This window comes from Etheostoma cragini, chromosome 16, assembly GCF_013103735.1.
Source record: "Etheostoma cragini isolate CJK2018 chromosome 16, CSU_Ecrag_1.0, whole genome shotgun sequence".
Classification (NCBI taxonomy): Eukaryota; Metazoa; Chordata; class Actinopteri; order Perciformes; family Percidae; genus Etheostoma; species Etheostoma cragini.
Window position 1 is genome coordinate 24,450,248 of NC_048422.1, and position 7,174 is coordinate 24,457,421.

At 44.5% G+C, this 7,174-nt stretch overlaps 1 long non-coding RNA gene across 1 annotated transcript in view; it reads right to left on the reverse strand.

Moving 5' to 3' along the window:
• LOC117958992 overlaps nucleotides 1-1,260 on the reverse strand; it is a 16,316-nt gene extending 15,056 nt beyond the window's left edge. The window contains exon 1 of the long non-coding RNA XR_004659842.1: nucleotides 1,229-1,260. This is a non-coding gene — a long non-coding RNA (uncharacterized LOC117958992). The remainder of the gene's footprint in view (nucleotides 1-1,228) is intronic.
• Between the last annotated feature and the right edge of the window lie 5,914 nt (nucleotides 1,261-7,174).

The following is a 7,174-nucleotide window of genomic DNA, read 5'->3' on the forward strand; positions in this document are numbered from 1 at the left end:
AGAGAGAGAGAGAGAGAGAGAGAGAGAGAGAGAGAGAGAGAGAGAATACTTTAGAGGCAATTTGGTTGATTCCTAAAAAGTAGAGAATTCGGTACCCAGCCCTGATGTCATCTGGGTTTTTCTTCTTTACATACATAGACTTGGGGGGTTGGGAACCAGAGGGTCGCTGGTTCAAGTCCCCGTATACAGACCAAAGAATGGTGGAGGACTGGTAGTTGGAGAGGTGCCAGTTTAAGAGGTGCCACCGGCAGCTCGCCACCCGAGGCTTTAGACAATCATGTTTGTTTTCTGAAATATTAATATTTTCATGCATTTTCAACCCCACCTTTATCTAAAGAGGGGATAGAATTCATGGGCAGTGGTACTTAAAATGTAGATTGACACAGAATGAGGATTCTTGTGTTTTATGTTATATGTGTATTGTTAGTCTTATGGAAAACAAACCTATGGAGGGTTTGTGGTATGCAACACAGGAGGATTGTGATTGGTTTAAAGCCGATGAACCAGAGCACGTTGTTGTCCCCTCCAGGGACAACATGTGGACTACTCAGACCCTCCTCCGCTCTGCAGCGTCTGGATGGTCTGGCAACGCGGGTCCAGGTCCTTCTTAACCCGTCGGTTGTCTTCCATTTTCACTTTTTCTGACATTTTCAATGACATTTGTGTTACTTTTTCAGTGTTGTGGGTGCTTTTTGGGATGTTTTTTCCAAAGTTATTTGATGTTTCTAATGTTGATACTTTCAGCGCTTATTTCCAACGCCCCATTTTTTGTGATAAAAAAACTGAAAACGGGTCGAATTTGACCCGATGTCAACATGAGGGTTAACTTAAATCTCTAAAAATTCACTTTTCAACTTCCGTGTTTTTCCTGGCTTTATGAAAGACTTAGGTGTGTGTGTGTGTGTATCTGACGGGTGGGGGGTGGTGGTGGGATGTGACATTTTCCATTGAGTACACTTCCCCAGACACTGTGTCTTTGTGAGATTTGTGTCGTGTTTTCTTTGGGGCTCATAGACTAAACACACAGCACTCGAAAGGCTTAAAGTCAAACCTCTGAGCATTAATAGTCCGAACAAACCAGAGCAAACGTTCTCCATTAATCCCTCGGTGTCGTGTTGACTCCATGCTGCACCACCTACCTTTCATCCTCCCATTTCACGTCCAATTCTCAGTAATTTCTCACAGCTGACTCCCCCGTGTTTCACCTCTCTTCCTCCCATCGCACCACCTCCTCCTCCATCTAACGGAGCCAGCTGAAGAGTTTATGGATAAACTTATGATAATGTCTGTGAAAAAAGATTCCAGTAAAGAGAAAAACGCTTGTGTGTGTGTTTGTGTAAGTGTTTGTGTGTGTGTGTGTGTGTGCGTGTGTGTGTGTGTGTGTGTGTTTGTGCGTGTGTGTGTGTGTGTGTGTGTGTGTTTGTGTAAGTGTTTGTGTGTGTGTGTGCGTGTGTGTGTGTGTAAGTGTGTGTATGTGTGTGTGTTGTGTGTGTGTGTGTGTGTTTGTGTAAGTGTTTGTGTGTGTAAGTGTGTGTGTGTGTGTGTGTAAGTGTTTGTGTGTGTAAGTGTTTGTGTGTGTGTGTAAGTGTGTGTGTGTGTGTGTGTGTGTGTGTGTGTGTGTGTGTGCGTGTGTGTGTAAGTGTGTGTGTGTGTGTGTGTTTGTGTAAGTGTGTGTGTGTGTGTGTGTGTAAGTGTGTGTATGTGTAAATACAAAAAGATGCACTGACACAAGCATTAATTATAACCTCCCAACACATGAGATAAGACAACGGCGCCAGGTATTCTATCAGGTGTGCGTCGGTGTTTCATCTTTATCTGCCGTTTCTGGACAGGAATTAATTGTGTTTGTTGGCGTTTGTTCTCCGTCTCCATAGATCTCGCCGTGGTTAATAATACTGGCAACCGCCTTCATTTCCGTCCTGATGTTGGCTAACCTTAATGGATGACTTTACTGTGCTCTGTGCAGTAATCTGAAATTAATGGCTATCATCATTTAATGCTTTTTTTTCAGGCTTGCTTTGAGTTTGCCAGTGTGTCTCGGCTGGTGACGGCTCATATGTCTGTGTATGTGTGTGTGTGTGTGTGTGTGTGTGTGTGTGTGTGTGTGTGTGTGTGTGTGGATTAAAAATGGGACTTTAGTGCATTTGCAAGAACTGCAGGATGTCTGTACGGATCGATTATCTCATGATGTTGATTTACAGCGCGGTCCTGTTGGTCCGCAGACTTTATATCGTCTGCATGTTCTTCCTGGAGCTGAGGAAGCTTTCATATTCTGCTGTCTCACTGATAAAGAAATAACCTGCGTTAATTTAAATTTAAAGCTTTAGTGCACAACTTTTTGATATTAATGAGTTGCATTCAAGCCGCTGCCTGATGAGTTGCTACAGAGCTAATTAAGACTATCAGCTCCACACAACTCTCTCTGGATGTTGTGTTGCGAGTAGAAACCCGAGTGAAGAACGTGTACAATGTGTTTTTTTAACTCTACGTGCCCTCCTTGGTTACTAGCAACTGCTAGCTTTAAAACCTATGATAAACTAAAACAGTGGTAAGCATCTGGTTTAAGTTGTGTTCTGATAACCTTTGATAACCTTTGATATCAGGAACTTGTGGTCGAGGACCAGGTCCTTTACATACTCACTGAGCAGTAAAGGATCTGTACACAGAAAAGAGGGTTTTGCTCTCTGCTGTGGAGAACACTCATATCTTCGCTTAAAGTCCATTTGCTTTGATAAAACTCCCAGGACAGTGTTGTGAAGATTAAATGATGAGTGCATCTTGGACGAATCATGTGTTGTGGCTTCCTGCAGACAGCAGGCTCTGTGTGTTCTGGCCAGGAGAACACAGCTCATGAGATCTGAAGTCAAACAACAAACAGTTCAGCGAGCTGTAGAGCCAAAAACACATGTATGCGACATGCTCGAGCAGACTGTGGAGACCGGGAGTAACCCTGACAACCTGCATGTCTGTTCTGAGCAGGAAGAATCACTTAGAGGACACAAGGATTTAGTTTGCATCTGCCACCCAGTCCGTCCCTTTAAAAACAGGCTGCATGGTCTGACTTTAACTTAACCACTCTGAATCACACATGCACTCACTTCACTTCACAGCCACCCCCCCCCCACAGTGCAATATCTAATACTAAATCTCATTATTGTGCAATATTTAATACTGTATTTCTGCATATTGTGTTTACAAACCCTATTATCTCTCTACTACTTTATATATATATGTATATAGTTGCTCTCAGGACTGTGCTCCACACCCCCCCCCTCTTTTCTTCTGCGCTACTTACATTTTATATTTAATTAATTTATATTTCACTGTTGACACTGCAAAGAGTTTTTGCTTCAATCTCATTCCACTTGTGTGTAATGACAACAAAAGCTTTCTATTCTATTCTACTGATAAATATAGACTGTGACACATGTTCTCAGAGCCAGATGCACATCAGTAAAGAAGTGGTAGTTCAAATTGTCTGAAGACCAAAGACCAGAACCAGAAGCCCGGTGAGCGCCAGGCCGGCTGTCTCCAGTCAGACTGCAGCCGGCCTGAAGAAGCTCCTCGCTAACACGTTGGTGAAGTCGCTCGCTGGCAGCACACTCAAAGGCTCCGGAGATACTAATAGCAGCAGACAGAAAGCTGCTATTTTCTCCAGGAGCCTAGCTGTGCAGGTGTAGTCAGCCTGACCTGGAGGAGGAGGAGGAGGAGGAGGAGGAGGAGGAGGAGGAGGAGGAAGATGGAAGGCAGGATGAGGTGAGAAGACGTCAGCGCTGAGGAGAAGCACCCTCAGATGTAATCGCCTTCTGCTCAGAGAGGATAATGAAAACCCTCAGAGAGAAGAGGACGGGGCTGGAGGAAATGGTTTTCCATGGTCCAAGGATTGGATTTCTTCTAAACGGTCAGAGATGGAGGTCACATGTCCAAGGGATGAGGAGGTGGAGAGGAGGAAGAGGAGGTGGAGAGGAGAGAGGAAGACTTTAAGTCCTTAACTCTAAATGCCGAAGACAGTTGGTTTCTTTGTGGTCTGACCTTCCTCCACAGCGCTGCACAGGAAGGTCTGGCTAGTCCACACCACAATCCTGGATGGTGCTTAGCTCCAAACGCAGCAATGGTTGCTAATGCTAAGTAGCCTCCGGTAGGAATGTGTTTTGATGGAAAGTGCACGTAGGGAGGCGAGCTTTGGAATGAAAATGGCTGCCGAGTGTTTGATAAGAACAGAAAATCAATATATTTATGGATATAAATACATAGTTAAAGCTTGGAGGATGTTCAGTCACTTCTATCGTTATTTACGCCAACGCCAACGCAAAGAAAGCAGAAAAAAAACATGCGGAACCGGAAGAATCACATAAATAAAACAACATAGAGTAGTTTCTGTGCTAGCAAAACAGCTCATAACTGTTAAAAAAACATACAAAATAATTTAGCATCTCTCCAGCGCTGTAGAGTAAGGTCTGGCTACACCACAGATGCATTCTGGGATGGGAGACAAAAAACCTGTGGTATATTGGCATTTCTTTAAACCAATCCCAATTATCTCGAACGCAGCGATGGTTGCTAATGCTGCTGAATAGTCTCATGTGTGTGCAGACTGCATCCGTTCTGCTTCTGAGGACCGATGTCTGAGGGAACAACGATGACAACCACTCAGGTTGAAAAACGGATGAAAGCCTCCAGAGGAATGTGTAAGCACAGCGTGACTCCGACCCTGAAGATGTGCAGCGTAAGCAGAAAGCATTTCCCCAAGACAGCTCGACCCACCGCACAGCTGCATGAATGCATGACGAGCAGCCGCTCATGGAAATATCCACATCCCCAAATCAATCATGTGCTGCCGAACGCCCCTCCGGCTCGTCCTGGAGACACACTCTCCAACACACACTCCAACACACACTCCAACACACACTTGAAACACTCACTTGGTGGATCGATGAACTCGGGATAAAAATATTCTCTCGACAGCAGAGAGTCCCACGCTGCTGCAGCGGGAGAGTCGAGGGAAGTGGATCCGTGGACGTTTAGATTTTAGATGAAGTTGCATGATCAGCTGAGATAGAGTTTATCTTCTTCTTACTTCAACCCCGGTGTTGTCCTCCGCCGGGTCAACAACAGACAAAAAGTTGACATTTTTGTCCCTTTTTCAGACTTGGTTTTTAGTTTTCACTAACACCGCCTTACTAGTTTTACTACTTTTTGGAATTCATGGTCAATAACCCTCGTTTATGCAGAATTATACATAATATGTGAGTTTAAAAAATTAGAAATTCAGAATTATTTTGACTGATATTTAAGATCAGGGGAATGAAAGTGATCAGTTGTATTTGGAAAGCGGGTTACCTGCTGGTAGCATGCAGCTAAAGACACAGGTTACTGTTAGCTTACCGGCTGGTAGCATGCAGCTAAAGACACAGGTTACTGTTATCTTACCGGCTGGTGGCATGCAGCTAAAGACACAGGTTACTGTTAGCTTGCCGGCTGGTAGCATGCAGCTAAAGACACAGGGTAACGTTAGCTTACCGGCGGGTAGCATGCAGCTAAAGACACAGGTTACTGTTAGCTTACCGGCTGGTAGCATGCAGCTAAAGACACAGGTTACTGTTATCTTACCGGCTGGTGGCATGCAGCTAAAGACACAGGGTAACGTTAGCTTACCGGCGGGTAGCATGCAGCTAAAGACACAGGGTAACGTTAGCTCCTATGGAATTCCATGGTGCATTAAGGCGACCCTGCCAAACTAATGGTGCATTCAATTGAATATCGTAAACTGTGGTACCCTTCTCCCATCTAGTCCCTGTTGAAATTTTTTATTATATCATGGATTTGAAGAATCATGACACCCCTGCAGTGTGTGTGTGTGTGTGTGTGTGTGTGTGTGTGTGTGTACGCTTATGCGATTACTCTCTGCAGAGATGGGGTCTGACATTTAACGATGTCACAGCGAAGCCCCGAGCACAACGGCTACTTTCTAACAGGATAACATCCTTATTTGTTATTGGATTATTACACACACACACAGACACACACACACACACACACACACACACACACACACACACGCATTTATTCTCTTTCTTTACATTCACCACAAAAGAGTTGGTAATATAAAACCATGTTGTTGTCCCTATGGAGGGAATAAGCATAATTACATGAATACATAACGTCATGTATAATATATGTATAAAAATATGTATTTTCTAACATACTGACGTTTTGCAGTAATTATCAATATTATGAAGTATATATTAAAAATCTACTCAGTTCTGCCTTTCCCTTGCTTTTAGTATTCTGAAAGTCAAGACCGAGTCCAGGACAGACTAAAGGTCTTATGCATAACAGTACCAAGACAATCATTCTGGGTTTCACTTTCCCTCCAATATTATTATCAACATAATAAAGACACCTGGACTCGGTGATGATTCTGTATGCACACACACACACACACACACACACACACACACACACACACACACACACACACACACACACACACACACAGCTTTAGCTGATATACTATAGCAAAGCTGATTGGTTAGTGATCACATACATACAGGACCGGATGCTTCAGTCAAAGAAACGTCTGTCGTAAAAGAAGTGCATTTAAAAAACATGCAGCTGCAAACTCAGTCACACACACACACACACACACACAGACACACACACACAGTCTAAAACACTGTGATACAGCACCAGTAGTGGATGTGGCTCAGCTGGAGGTTCCCGTGAGTGAGGGACTCGATGCAGTCTTCATGACCCCGGCAGCTTGAATCTGTAATCCGGCTGAATTATTCACGGCGTGTTGGCCTCCCGAGTGACGCCGAGTGCTCAGATGTGATGTACAGGGACCGGGTCCGTGTCTCTGTGACACATAACCAGAGACAGGGGGGGGGGGGGGGGGGGGGGGGGGGGGGGGGTGGATGCAAGGGAAGGTATACTGACCGGGGTTAACCCTCATGTTGTCCTCAGGTCAAACTGATCCGTTGTCCTATATCAACGTTCTTTTAATAACCCTCATGTTGTCCTCATGTTGTTAAGAAAAGGGAAACAAAAAGGAAAGAAAGGTAAAAAGGGATTGCAGTGTTGCAGGGCCGCGGTAGAGATGCACGGCCAAAAGACGACGAGGAGGAATAATCAACACTTTTATCGACTTTCTCTTTTATAACTCCCCCCCCCC